Raw genomic sequence first — 16,055 nt, 5'->3', positions numbered from 1 at the left:
ACCCGCGCCCTCACACGCACGCTCCCCCTAAAGCGTTGCCGTACCCTCACCTGGACCCTAAACCGTCACCGTCCCCTAACCCTAACCCTAGCCCGAACCCTAACCCTAACCCTTCCCCGAAGCCTGGACCTCACCCGTCCCCTAATCCTAACCCGTACGCTAACACTAACCCGCGCCCTCACAGGCACGCTCCCCCAAAAGCGTTGCGTACCCTCACCTGGACCCTAAACCGTCCCCGTCCCCTAACCCTAACCCTAGCCCGAACCCTAACCCTAACCCTTCCCCGAAGCCTGACCCTCACCCGTCCCCTAATCCTAACCCGTACAATAACACTAACCCGCGCCCTCACACGCACGCTCCCCCTAAAGCGTTGCCGTACCCTCACCTGGACCCTAAACCGTCCCCGTCCCCTAACCCTAACCCTAGCCCGAACCCTAACCCTAACCCTTCCCCGAAGCCTGACCCTCACCCGTCCCCTAATCCTAACCCGTACGCTAACACTAACCCGCGCCCTCACACGCACGCTCCCCCTAAAGCGTTGCCGTACCCTCACCTGGACCCTAAACCGTCACCGTCCCCTAACCCTAACCCTAGCCCGAACCCTAACCCTAACCCTTCCCCGAAGCCTGACCCTCACCCGTCCCATAATCCTAACCCGTACGCTAACACTAACCTGCGCCCTCACACGCACGCTCCCCCTAAAGCGTTGCCGTACCCTCACCTGGACCCTAAACCGTCCCCGTCCCCTAACCCTAACCCTAGCCCGAACCCTAACCCTAACCCTTCCCCGTCCCCTAATCCTAACCCGTACACTAACACTAACCCACGCCCTCACACGCACGCTCCCCCTAAAGCGTTGCCGTACCCTCAACTGGACCCTAAACCGTCCCCGTCCCCTAACCCTAACCCTAGCCCGAACCCTAACCCTAACCCTTCCCCGAAGCCTGGACCTCACCCGTCCCCTAATCCTAACCCGTACGCTAACACTAACCCGCGCCCTCACAGGCACGCTCCTCCAAAAGCGTTGCGTACCCTCACCTGAACCCTAAACCGTCCCCGTCCCCTAACCCTAACCCTAGCCCGAACCCTAACCCTAACCCTTCCCCGAAGCCTGACCCTCACCCGTCCCCTAATCCTAACCCGTACGCTAACACTAACCCGCGCCCTCACACGCACGCTCCCCCTAAAGCGTTGCCGTACCCTCACCTGGACCCTAAACCGTCACCGTCCCCTAACCCTAACCCTAGCCCGAACCCTAACCCTAACCCTTCCCCGAAGCCTGACCCTCACCCGTCCCATAATCCTAACCCGTACGCTAACACTAACCCGCGCCCTCACACGCACGCTCCCCCTAAAGCGTTGCCGTACCCTCACCTGGACCCTAAACCGTCCCCGTCCCCTAACCCTAACCCTAGCCCGAACCCTAACCCTAACCCTTCCCCGAAGCCTGACCCTCACCCGTCCCCTAATCCTAACCCGTACGCTAACACTAACCCGCGCCCTCACACGCACGCTCCCCCTAAAGCGTTGCGTACCCTCACCTGGACCCTAAACCGTCCCCGTCCCCTAACCCTAACCCTAGCCCGAACCCTAACCCTAACCCTTCCCCGAAGCCTGACCCTCACCCGTCCCCTAATCCTAACCCGTACGCTAACACTAACCCGCGCCCTCACACGCACGCTCCCCCTAAAGCGTTGCCGTACCCTCACCTGGACCCTAAACCGTCCCCGTCCCCTAACCCTAACCCTAGCCCGAACCCTAACCCTAACCCTTCCCCGTCCCCTAATCCTAACCCGTACGCTAACACTAACCCGCGCCCTCACACGCATGCTCCCCCTAAAGCGTTGCCGTACCCTCACCTGGACCCTAAACCGTCCCCGTCCCCTAACCCTAACCCTAGTCCGAACCCTAACCCTAACCCTTCCCCGAAGCCTGACCCTCACCCGTCCCCTAATCCTAACCCGTATGCTAACACTAACCCGCGCCCTCACACGCACGCTCCCCCTGAAGCGTTGCCGTACCCTCACCTGGACCCTAAACCGTCCCCGTCCCCTAACCCTAACCCTAGCCCGAACCCTAACCCTAACCCTTCCCCGAAGCCTGACCCTCACCCGTCCCCTAATCCTAACCTATACGCTAACACTAACCCGCGCCCTCAAACGCACGCTCCCCCTAAAGCGTTGCCGTACCCTCACCTGGACCCTAAACCGTCCCCGTCCCCTAACCCTAACCCTAGCCCGAACCCTAACCCTAACCCTTCCCCGAAGCCTGACCCTCACCCGTCCCCTAATCCTAACCCGCGCCGTCACACGCACGCACCCCCTAAAGCGTTCCGTACCCTCACCAGGACCCTAAACCGTCCCCGTCCCGTAACCCTAACCCTAGCCCGAACCTAACCCTAACCCTTCCCCGAAGCCTGACCCTCACCCGTCCCCTAATCCTAACCCGTACGCTAACACTAACCCGCGCTCTCACACGCACGCTCCCCCTAAAGCGTTGCCGTACCCTCACCTGGACCCTAAACCGTCCCCGTCCCCTAACCCTAACCCTAGCCCGAACCCTAACCCTAACCCTTCCCCAAAGCCTGACCCTCACCCGTCCCCTAATCCTAACCCGTACGCTAACACTAACCCGCGCCCTCACACGCAAGCTCCCCCGAAAGCGTTGCCGTACCGTCACCTGGACCCTAAACCGTCCCCGTCCCCTAAACCTAACCCTAGTCCGAACCCTAACCCTAACCCTTCCCCGAAGCCTGACCCTCACCCGTGCCCTAATCCTAACCCGTACGCTAACACTAACCCGCGCCCTCACACGCACGCTCCCCCTAAAGCGTTGCCGTACCCTCACCTGGACCCTAAACCGTCCCCGTCCCCTAACCCTAACCCTAGCCCGAACCCTAACCCTAACCTTTCCCCAAAACCTGATCCTCACCCGTCCCATAATGCTAACCCGTACGCTAACACTAACCCGCGCCCTCACACGCACGCTCCCCCTAAAGCGTTGCCGTACCCTCACCTGGACCCTAAACCGTCCCCGTCCCCTAACCCTAACCCTAGTCCGAACCCTAACCCTAACACTTCCCCGAAGCCTGACCCTCACCCGTCCCCTAATCCTAACCCGTACGCTAACACTAACCCGCGCCCTCACACGCACGCTCCCCCTAAAGCGTTGCCGTACCCTCACCTGGACCCTAAACAGTCCCCGTCCCCTAACCCTAACCCTAGCCCGAACCCTAACCCTAACCCTTCCCCGAAGCCTGACCCTCACCCGTCCCCTAATCCTAACCCGTACGCTAACACTAACCCACGCCCTCACACGCACGCTCCCCCTAAAGCGTTGCCGTACCCTCACCTGGACCCTAAACCGTCCCCGTCCCCTAACCCTAACCCTAGCCCGAACCCTAGCCCTAACCCTTCCCCGAAGCCTGACCCTCACCCGTGCCCTAATCCTAACCCGTACGCTAACACTAACCAGCGTCCTCACACGCACGCTCCCCCTAAAGCGTTGCCGTACCCTCACCTGGACCCTAAACCGTCCCCGTCCCCTAACCCTAACCCTAGCCCGAACCCTAACCCTAACCCTTCCCCGAAGCCTGACACTCACCCGTCCCCTAATCCTAACCCGTACGCTAACACTCACCCGCGCCCTCACACGCACGCTCCCCCTAAAGCGTTGCCGTACCCTCACCTGGACCCTAAACCGTCCCCGTCCCCTAACCCTAACCCTAGCCCGAACCCTAACCCTAACCCTTCCCCGAAGCCTGACCCTCACCCGTCCCCTAATCCTAACCCGTACGCTAACACTAACCCGCGCCCTCACATGCACGCTCCCCCTAAAGCGTTGCCGTACCCTCACCTGGACCCTAAACCGTCCCCGTCCCCTAACCCTAACCCTAGCCCGAACCCTAACCCTAACCCTTCCCCGAAGCCTGACCCTCACCCGTCCCCTAATCCTAACCCGTACGCTAACACTAACCCGCGCCCTCACACGCACGCTCCCCCTAAAGCGTTGCCGTACCCTCACCTGGACCCTAAACCGTCCCCGTCCCCTAACCCTAACCCTAGCCCGAACCCTAACCCTAACCCTTCCCCGAAGCCTGACCCTCACCCGTCCCCTAATCCTAACCCGTACACTAACACTAACCCGCACCCTCACACGCACGCTCCCCCTAAAGCGTTGCCGTACCCTCACCTGGACCCTAAACCGTCCCCGTCCCCTAACCCTAACCCTAGCCCGAACCCTAACCCTAACCCTTCCCCGAAGCCTGACCCTCACCCGTCCCCTAATCCTAACCCGTACGCTAACACTAACCCGCGCCCTCACACGCACGCTCCCCCTGAAGCGTTGCCGTACCCTCACCTGGACCCTAAACCGTCACCGTCCCCTAACCCTAACCCTAGGCCGAACCCTAACCCAAACCCTTCCCCGAAGCCTGACCCTCACCCGTGCCCTAATCCTAACCCGTATGCTAACACTAACCCGCGCCCTCACACGCACGCTCCCCCTAAAGCGTTGCCGTACCCTCACCTGGACCCTAAACCGTCCCCGTCACCTAACCCTAACCCTAGCCCGAACCCTAACCCTAACACTTCCCCGAAGCCTGACACTCACCCGTCCCCTAATCCTAACCGGTACGCTAACACTCACCCGCGCCCTCACACGCACGCTCCCCCTAAAGCGTTGCCGTACACTCACCTGGACCCTAAACCGTCCCCCTCCCCTAACCCTAACCCTTCCCCGAAGCCTGACCCTCACCCGTCCCCTAATCCTAACCCGTACGCTAACACTAACCCGCGCCCTCACACGCACGCTCCCCCTAAAGCGTTGCCGTACCCTCACCTGGACCCTAAACCGTCCCCGTCCCCTAACCCTAACCCTAGCCCGAACCCTAACCCTAACCCTTCCCCGAAGCCTGACCCTCACCCGTCCCCTAATCCTAACCCGTACGCTAACACTAACCCGCGCCCTCACACGCACGCTCCCCCTAAAGCGTTGCCGTACCCTCACCTGGACCCTAAACCGTCCCCGTCCCCTAACCCTAACCCTAGCCCGAACCCTAACCCTAACCCTTCCCCGAAGCCTGACCCTCACCCGTCCCCTAATACTAACGCGTACGCTAACACTAACCCGCGCCCTCACACGCACACTCCCCGTAAAGCGTTGCCGTACCCTCACCTGGACCCTAAACCGTCCCCGTCCCCTAACCCTATCCCTAGCCCGAACCCTAACCCTAACACTTCCCCGCAGCCTGACCCTCACCCGTGCCCTAATCCTAACCCGTACGCTAACACTAACCTGCGCCCTCACACGCACGCTCCCCCTAAAGCGTTGCCGTACCCTCACCTGGACCCTAAACCGTCCCCGTCCCCTAACCCTAACCCTAGCCCGAACCCTAACCCTAACCCTTCCCCGAAGCCTGACCCTCACCCGTCCCCTAATCCTAACCCGTACGCTAACACTAACGCGCGCCCTCACATGCACGCTCCCCCTGAAACGTTGCCGTACCCTCACCTGGACCCTAAACCGTCCCCGTCCCCTAACCCTAAACCTTGCCCGAACCCTAACCCTAACCCTTCCCCGAAGCCTGACCCTCACCTGTGCCCTAATCCTAACCCGTACGCTAACACTAACCCGCGCCCTCACACGCACGCTCCCCCTAAAGCGTTGCCGTACCCTCACCTGGACCCTAAACCGTCCCCGTCCCCTAACCCTAACCCTAGCCCGAACCCTAACCCTAACCCTTCCCCGAAGCCTGACCCTCACCCGTCCCCTAATCCTAACCCGTACGCTAACACTAACCCACGCCCTCACACGCACGCTCCCCCTAAAGCGTTGCCGTACCCTCACCTGGACCCTAAACCGTCCCCGTCCCCTAACCCTAACCCTAGCCCGAACCCTAACCCTAACCCTTCCCCGAAGCCTGACCCTCACCCGTCCCCTAATCCTAACCCGTACACTAACACTAACCCGCACCCTCACACGCACGCTCCCCCTAAAGCGTTGCCGTACCCTCACCTGGACCCTAAACCGTCCCCGTCCCCTAACCCTAACCCTAGCCCGAACCCTAACCCTAACCCTTCCCCGAAGCCTGACCCTCACCCGTCCCCTAATCCTAACCCGTACGCTAACACTAACCCGCGCCCTCACACGCACGCTCCCCCTGAAGCGTTGCCGTACCCTCACCTGGACCCTAAACCGTCACCGTCCCCTAACCCTAACCCTAGGCCGAACCCTAACCCAAACCCTTCCCCGAAGCCTGACCCTCACCCGTGCCCTAATCCTAACCCGTACGCTAACACTAACCCGCGCCCTCACACGCACGCTCCCCCTAAAGCGTTGCCGTACCCTCACCTGGACCCTAAACCGTCCCCGTCACCTAACCCTAACCCTAGCCCGAACCCTAACCCTAACACTTCCCCGAAGCCTGACACTCACCCGTCCCCTAATCCTAACCCGTACGCTAACACTCACCCGCGCCCTCACACGCACGCTCCCCCTAAAGCGTTGCCGTACACTCACCTGGACCCTAAACCGTCCCCCTCCCCTAACCCTAACCCTTCCTCGAAGCCTGACCCTCACCCGTCCCCTAATCCTAACCCGTACGCTAACACTAACCCGCGCCCTCACACGCACGCTCCCCCTGAAGCGTTGCCGTACCCTCACCTGGACCCTAAACCGTCCCCGTCCCCTAACCCTAACCCTAGCCCGAACCCTAACCCTAACCCTTCCCCGAAGCCTGACCCTCACCCGTCCCCTAATCCTAACCCGTACGCTAACACTAACCCGCGCCCTCACACGCACGCTCCCCCTAAAGCGTTGCCGTACCCTCACCTGGACCCTAAACCGTCCCCGTCCCCTAACCCTAACCCTAGCCCGAACCCTAACCCTAACCCTTCCCCGAAGCCTGACCCTCACCCGTCCCCTAATACTAACGCGTACGCTAACACTAACCCGCGCCCTCACACGCACACTCCCCGTAAAGCGTTGCCGTACCCTCACCTGGACCCTAAACCGTCCCCGTCCCCTAACCCTAACCCTAGCCCGAACCCTAACCCTAACCCTTCCCCGCAGCCTGACCCTCACTCGTGCCCTAATCCTAACCCGTACGCTAACACTAACCTGCGCCCTCACACGCACGCTCCCCCTAAAGCGTTGCCGTACCCTCACCTGGACCCTAAACCGTCCCCGTCCCCTAACCCTAACCCTAGCCCGAACCCTAACCCTAACCCTTCCCCGAAGCCTGACCCTCACCCGTCCCCTAATCCTAACCCGTACGCTAAAACTAACGCGCGCCCTCACATGCACGCTCCCCCTGAAACGTTGCCGTACCCTCACCTGGACCCTAAACCGTCCCCGTCCCCTAACCCTAACCCTAGCCCGAACCCTAACCCTAACCCTTCCCCGAAGCCTGACCCTCACCTGTGCCCTAATCCTAACCCGTATGCTAACACTAACTCGCGCCCTCACACGCACGCTCCCTCTAAAGCATTGCCGTACCCTCACCTGGACCCTAAACCGTCCCCGTCCCCTAACCCTAACCCTAGCCCGAACCCTAACCCTAACCCTTCCCCGAAGCCTGACCCTCACCCGTCCCCTAATCCTAACCCGTACGCTAACAATAACCCGCGCCCTCACACGCACGCTCCCCCTGAAGCGTTGCCGTACCCTCACCAGGACCCTAAACCGTCCCCGTCCCCTAACCCTAACCCTAGCCCGAACCCTAACCCTAACCCTTCCCCGAAGCCTGACCCTCACCCGTCCCCTAATCCTAACCCGTACGCTAACACTAACCCGCGCCCTCACATGCACGCTCCCCCTAAAGCGTTGCCGTACCCTCACCTGGACCCTAAACCGTCCCCGTCCCCTAACCCTAACCCTAGCCCGAACCCTAACCCTAACCCTTCCCCGAAGCCTGACCCTCACCCGTCCCCTAATCCTAACCCGTACGCTAACACTAACCCGCGCCCTCACACGCACGCTCCCCCTAAAGCGTTGCCGTACCCTCACCTGGACCCTAAACCGTCCCCGTCCCCTAACCCTAACCCTAGCCCGAACCCTAACCCTAACCCTTCCCCGAAGCCTGACCCTCACCCGTCCCCTAATCCTAACCCGTACACTAACACTAACCCGCACCCTCACACGCACGCTCCCCCTAAAGCGTTGCCGTACCCTCACCTGGACCCTAAACCGTCCCCGTCCCCTAACCCTAACCCTAGCCCGAACCCTAACCCTAACCCTTCCCCGAAGCCTGACCCTCACCCGTCCCCTAATCCTAACCCGTACGCTAACACTAACCCGCGCCCTCACACGCACGCTCCCCCTGAAGCGTTGCCGTACCCTCACCTGGACCCTAAACCGTCACCGTCCCCTAACCCTAACCCTAGGCCGAACCCTAACCCAAACCCTTCCCCGAAGCCTGACCCTCACCCGTGCCCTAATCCTAACCCGTACGCTAACACTAACCCGCGCCCTCACACGCACGCTCCCCCTAAAGCGTTGCCGTACCCTCACCTGGACCCTAAACCGTCCCCGTCCCCTAACCCTAACCCTAGCCCGAACCCTAACACTAACCCTTCCCCGAAGCCTGACACTCATCCGTCCCCTAATCCTAACCCGTACGCTAACACTCACCCGCGCCCTCACACGCACGCTCCCCCTAAAGCGTTGCCGTACCCTCACCTGGACCCTAAACCGTCCCCCTCCCCTAACCCTAACCCTTCCCCGAAGCCTGACCCTCACCCGTCCCCTAATCCTAACCCGTACGCTAACACTAACCCGCGCCCTCACACGCACGCTCCCCCTAAAGCGTTGCCGTACCCTCACCTGGACCCTAAACCGTCCCCGTCCCCTAACCCTAACCCTAGCCCGAACCCTAACCCTAACCCTTCCCCGAAGCCTGACCCTCACCCGTCCCCTAATCCTAACCCGTACGCTAACACTAACCCACGCCCTCACACGCACGCTCCCCCTAAAGCGTTGCCGTACCCTCACCTGGACCCTAAACCGTCCCCATCCCCTAACCCTAACCCTAGCCCGAACCCTAACCCTAACCCTTCCCCGAAGCCTGACCCTCACCCGTCCCCTAATACTAACGCGTACGCTAACACTAACCCGCGCCCTCACACGCACGCTCCCCGTAAAGCGTTGCCGTACCCTCACCTGGACCCTAAACCGTCCCCGTCCCCTAACCCTAACCCTAGCCCGAACCCTAACCCTAACCCTTCCCCGCAGCCTGACCCTCACTCGTGCCCTAATCCTAACCCGTACGCTAACACTAACCTGCGCCCTCACACGCACGCTCCCCCTAAAGCGTTGCCGTACCCTCACCTGGACCCTAAACCGTCCCCGTCCCCTAACCCTAACCCTAGCCCGAACCCTAACCCTAACCCTTCCCCGAAGCCTGACCCTCACCCGTCCCCTAATCCTAACCCGTACGCTAACACTAACGCGCGCCTTCACATGCACGCTCCCCCTGAAACGTTGCCGTACCCTCACCTGGACCCTAAACCGTCCCCGTCCCCTAACCCTAAACCTTGCCCGAACCCTAACCCTAACCTTTCCCCGAAGCCTGACCCTCACCCGTGCCCTAATCCTAACCCGTATGCTAACACTAACCCGCGCCCTCACACGCACGCTCCCTCTAAAGCATTGCCGTACCCTCACCTGGACCCTAAACCGTCCCCGTCCCCTAACCCTAACCCTAGCCCGAACCCTAACCCTAACCCTTCCCCGAAGCCTGACCCTCACCCGTCCCCTAATCCTAACCCGTACGCTAACACTAACGCGCGCCCTCACATGCACGCTCCCCCTAAAACGTTGCCGTACCCTCACCTGGACCCTAAACCGTCCCCGTCCCCTAACCCTAACCCTAGCCCGAATCCTAACCCTAACCCTTCCCCGAAGCCTGACCCTCACCCGTCCCCTAATCCTAACCCGTACGCTAACACTAACCCGCGCCCTCACACGCACGCTCCCCCTGAAGCGTTGCCGTACCCTCACCAGGACCCTAAACCGTCCCCGTCCCCTAACCCTTACCCTAGCCCGAACCCTAACCCTAACCCTTCCCCGAAGCCTGACCCTCACTCGTGCCCTAATCCTAACCCGTACGCTAACACTAACCCGCGCCCTCACACGCACGCTCCCCCTAAAGCGTTGCCGTACCCTCACCTGGACCCTAAACCGTCCCCGTCCCCTAACCCTAACCCTAGCCCGAACCCTAACCCTAACCCTTCCCCGAAGCCTGACCCTCACCCGTCCCCTAATCCTAACCCGTACGCTAACACTAACGCGCGCCCTCACATGCACGCTCCCCCTGAAACGTTGCCGTACCCTCACCTGGACCCTAAACCGTCCCCGTCCCCTAACCCTAAACCTTGCCCGAACCCTAACCCTAACCCTTCCCCGAAGCCTGACCCTCACCCGTGCCCTAATCCTAACCCGTATGCTAACACTAACCCGCGCCCTCACACGCACGCTCCCTCAAAAGCATTGCCGTACCCTCACCTGGACCCTAAACCGTCCCCGTCCCCTAACCCTAACCCTAGCCCGAACCCTAACCCTAACCCTTCCCCGAAGCCTGACCCTCACCCGTCCCCTAATCCTAACCCGTACGCTAACACTAACCAGCGCCCTCACACGCACGCTCCCCCTAAAGCGTTGCCGTACCCTCACCTGGACCCTAAACCGTCCCCGTCCCCTAACCCTAAGCCTAGCCCGAACCCTAACCCTAACCCTTCCCCGAAGCCTGACCCTCACCCGTCCCCTAATCCTAACCCGTACGCTAACACTAACCTGCGCCCTCACACGCACGCTCCCCCTAAAGCGTTGCCGTACCCTCACCTGGACCCTAAACCGTCCCCGTCCCCTAACCCTAACCCTAACCCTCACCCGGACCCTAAACCGGCCCTGTCCCCTAACCTTAACCGTAGCCCGAACCCTAACCCTAACCCTTCCCCGAAGCCTGACCGTCACCCTTCCCCTAAACCTAACCCGTACGCTAACACTAACCCGCGCCCTCACACGCACGCTCCCCCTAAAGCGTTGCCGTACCCTCACCTGGACCCTAAACCGTCCCCGTCCCCTAACCCTAACCCTAGCCCGAACCCTAACCCTAACCATTCCCCGAAGCCTGACCCTCACCCGTCCCCTAATCCTAACCCGTACGCTAACACTAACCCACGCCCTCACACGCACGCTCCCCCTAAAGCGTTGCCGTACCCTCACCTGGACCCTAAACCGTCCCCGTCCCCTAACCCTAACCCTAGCCCGAACCCTAGCCCTAACCCTTCCCCGAAGCCTGACCCTCACCCGTGCCCTAATCCTAACCCGTACGCTAACACTAACCCGCGCCCTCACACGCACGCTCCCCCTAAAGCGTTGCCGTACCCTCACCTGGACCCTAAACCGTCCCCGTCCCCTAACCCTAACCCTAGCCCGAACCCTAACCCTAACCCTTCCCCGAAGCCTGACACTCACCCGTCCCCTATTCCTAACCCGTACGCTAACACTCACCCGCGCCCTCACACGCACGCTCCCCCTAAAGCGTTGCCGTACCCTCACCTGGACCCTAAACCGTCCCCGTCCCCTAACCCTAACCGTAGCCCGAACACTAAACCTAACCCTTCCCCGAAGCCTGACCCTCACCCGTCCCCTAATCCTAACCCGTACGCTAACACTAACCCGCGCCCTCACACGCACGCTCCCCCTAAAGCGTTGCCGTACCCTCACCTGGACCCTAAACCGTCCCCGTCCCCTAACCCTAACCCTAGCCCGAACCCTAACCCTAACCCTTCCCCGAAGCCTGACCCTCACCCGTGCCCTAATCCTAACCCGTACGCTAACACTAACCCGCGCCCTCACACGCACGCTCCCCCTAAAGCGTTGCCGTACCCTCACCTGGACCCTAAACCGTCCCCGTCCCCTAACCCTAACCCTAGCCCGAACCCTAACCCTAACACTTCCCCGAAGCCTGACACTCACCCGTCCCCTAATCCTAACCCGTACGCTAACACTCACCCGCGCCCTCACACGCACGCTCCCCCTAAAGCGTTGCCGTACCCTCACCTGGACCCTAAACCGTCCCCCTCCCCTAACCCTAACCCTAGCCCGAACCCTAACCCTAACCCTTCCCCGAAGCCTGACCCTCACCCGTCCCCTAATCCTAACCCGTACGCTAACACTAACCCGCGCCCTCACACGCACGCTCCCCCTAAAGCGTTGCCGTACCCTCACCTGGACCCTAAACCGTCCCCGTCCCCTAACCCTAACCCTAGCCCGAACCCTAACCCTAACCCTTCCCCGAAGCCTGACCCTCACCCGTCCCCTAATCCTAACCCGTACGCTAACACTAACCCGCGCCCTCACACGCACGCTCCCCCTAAAGCGTTGCCGTACCCTCACCTGGACCCTAAACCGTCCCCGTCCCCTAACCCTAACCCTAGCCCGAACCCTAACCCTAACCCTTCCCCGAAGCCTGACCCTCACCCGTCCGCTAATACTAACGCGTATGCTAACACTAACCCGCGCCCTCACACGCACGCTCCCCGTAAAGCGTTGCCGTACCCTCACCTGGACCCTAAACCGTCCCCGTCCCCTAACCCTAACCCTAGCCCGAACCCTAACCCTAACCCTTCCCCGCAGCCTGACCCTCACCCGTGCCCTAATCCTAACCCGTACCCTAACACTAACCTGCGCCCTCACACGCACGCTCCCCCTAAATCGTTCCGTACCCTCACCTGGACCCTAAACCGTCCCCGTCCCCTAACCCTAACCCTAGCCCGAACCCTAACCCTAACCCTTCCCCGAAGCCTGACCCTCACTCGTGCCCTAATCCGAACCCGTACGCTAACACTAACTCGCGCCCTCACACACACTCTCCCCCTAAAGCGTTGCCGTACCCTCACCTGGACCCTAAACCGTCCCCGTCCCCTAACCCTAACCCTAGCCCGAACCCTAACCCTAACCCTTCCCCGAAGCCTGACCCTCACCCGTCCCCTAATCCTAACCCGTACGCTAACACTAACCTGCGCGCTCACACGCACGCTCCCCCTAAAGCGTTGCCGTACCCTCACCTGGACCCTAAACCGTCCCCGTCCCCTAACCCTAACCCTAGCCCGAACCCTAACCCTAACCCTTCCCCGAAGCCTGACCCTCACCCGTGCCCTAATCCTAACCCGTACGCTAACACTAACCCGCGCCCACACACGCACACTCCCCCTAAAGCGTTGCCGTACCCTCACCTGGACCCTAAACCGTCCCCGTCCCCTAACCCTAACCCTAGCCTGAACCCTAACCCTAACCCTTCCCCGAAACCTGACCCTCACCCGTCCCCTAATCCTAACCCGCGCCGTCACACGCACGCACCCCCTAAAGCGTTCCGTACCCTCACCAGGACCGTAAACCGTCCCCGTCCCCTAACCCTAACCCTAGCCCGAACCCTAACCCTAACCCTTCCCCGAAGCCTGAACCTCACCCGTCCCCTTATCCTAACCCGTACGCTAACACTAACCTGCGCTCTCACACGCACGCTCTCCCTAAAGCGTTGCCGTACCGTCACCTCGACCCTAAACCGTCCCCGTCCCCTAACCCTAACCCTAGCCCGAACCCGAACCCTAACTCTTTCCCGAAACCTGACCCTCACCCGTCCCCTAATCCTAACCCGTACGCTAACACTAACCCGCGCCCTCACACGCACGCTCCCCCTAAAGCGTTGCCGTACCCTCACCTGGACCCTAAACCGTCCCCGTCCCCTAACCCTAACCCTAGCCCGAACCCTAACCCTAACCCTTCCCCGAAGCCTGACCCTCACCCGTCCCCTAATTCTAACCCGTACTCTAACACTAAACCGCGCCCTCACACGCACGCTCCCCCTAAAGCGTTGCCGTACCCTCACCTGGAACCTAAACCGTCCCCGTCCCCTAACCCTAACCCTAGCCCGAACCCTAACCCTAACCCTTCCCCGAAGCCTGACGCTCACCCGTGCCCTAATCCTATCACGTACGCTAACACTAACCCGCGCCCTCACACGCACGCTCCCTCTAAAGCGTTGCCATACCCTCACATGGACCCTAAACTGTCCCTGTCCCCTAACCTTAACCGTAGCCCGAACCCTAACCCTAACCCTTCCCCGAAGCCTGACCCTCACCCGTCCCCTAATCCTAACCCGTACGCTAACACTAACCCGCGCCCTCACACGCACGCTCCCCCTAAAGCGTTGCCATACCCTCACCTAGACCCTAAACCGTCCCCGTCCCCTAACCCTAACCCTAGCCCGAACCCTAACCCTAACCTTTCCCTGAAACCTGATCCTCACCCGTCCCCTAATCCTAACCCGTACGCTAACACTAACCCGCGCCCTCACACGCACGCTCCCCCTAAAGCGTTGCCGTACCCTCACCTGGACCCTAAACCGTCCCCGTCCCCTAACCCTAACCCTAGCCCGAACCCTAACCCTAACCCTTCCCCGAAGCCTGACCCTCACCCGTCCCCTAATCCTAACCCGTACGCTAACACTAACCCGCGCCCTCACACGCACGCTCCCCCTAAAGCGTTGCCGTACCCTCACCTGGACCCTAAACCGTCCCCGTCCCCTAACCCTAACCCTAGCCCGAACCCTAACCCTAACCCTTCCCCGAAGCCTGACCCTCACCCGTCCCCTAATCCTAACCCGTACGCTAACACTAACCCGCGCCCTCACACGCACGCTCCCCCTAAAGCGTTGCCGTACCCTCACCTGGACCCTAAACCGTCCCCGTCCCCTAACCCTAACCCTAGCCCGAACCCTAACCCTAACCCTTCCCCGAAGCCTGACCCTCACCCGTCCGCTAATACTAACGCGTATGCTAACACTAACCCGCGCCCTCACACGCACGCTCCCCGTAAAGCGTTGCCGTACCCTCACCTGGACCCTAAACCGTCCCCGTCCCCTAACCCTAACCCTAGCCCGAACCCTAACCCTAACCCTTCCCCGCAGCCTGACCCTCACCCGTGCCCTAATCCTAACCCGTACCCTAACACTAACCTGCGCCCTCACACGCACGCTCCCCCTAAATCGTTCCGTACCCTCACCTGGACCCTAAACCGTCCCCGTCCCCTAACCCTAACCCTAGCCCGAACCCTAACCCTAACCCTTCCCCGAAGCCTGACCCTCACTCGTGCCCTAATCCGAACCCGTACGCTAACACTAACTCGCGCCCTCACACACACTCTCCCCCTAAAGCGTTGCCGTACCCTCACCTGGACCCTAAACCGTCCCCGTCCCCTAACCCTAACCCTAGCCCGAACCCTAACCCTAACCCTTCCCCGAAGCCTGACCCTCACCCGTCCCCTAATCCTAACCCGTACGCTAACACTAACCTGCGCGCTCACACGCACGCTCCCCCTAAAGCGTTGCCGTACCCTCACCTGGACCCTAAACCGTCCCCGTCCCCTAACCCTAACCCTAGCCCGAACCCTAACCCTAACCCTTCCCCGAAGCCTGACCCTCACCCGTGCCCTAATCCTAACCCGTACGCTAACACTAACCCGCGCCCACACACGCACACTCCCCCTAAAGCGTTGCCGTACCCTCACCTGGACCCTAAACCGTCCCCGTCCCCTAACCCTAACCCTAGCCTGAACCCTAACCCTAACCCTTCCCCGAAACCTGACCCTCACCCGTCCCCTAATCCTAACCCGCGCCGTCACACGCACGCACCCCCTAAAGCGTTCCGTACCCTCACCAGGACCGTAAACCGTCCCCGTCCCCTAACCCTAACCCTAGCCCGAACCCTAACCCTAACCCTTCCCCGAAGCCTGAACCTCACCCGTCCCCTTATCCTAACCCGTACGCTAACACTAACCTGCGCTCTCACACGCACGCTCTCCCTAAAGCGTTGCCGTACCGTCACCTCGACCCTAAACCGTCCCCATCCCCTAACCCTAACCCTAGCCCGAACCCGAACCCTAACTCTTTCCCGAAACCTGACCCTCACCCGTCCCCTAATCCTAACCCGTACGCTAACACTAACCCGCGCCCTCACACGCACGCTCCCCCTAAAGCGTTGCCGTACCCTCAC

The sequence above is a fragment of the Delphinus delphis genome, unplaced genomic scaffold (assembly GCF_949987515.2).
Source record: "Delphinus delphis unplaced genomic scaffold, mDelDel1.2 scaffold_124, whole genome shotgun sequence".
Taxonomy (NCBI): Eukaryota; Metazoa; Chordata; class Mammalia; order Artiodactyla; family Delphinidae; genus Delphinus; species Delphinus delphis.
The sequence above is the reverse complement of the archived record's forward strand: the minus strand, read 5'-3'. Positions refer to the sequence as shown.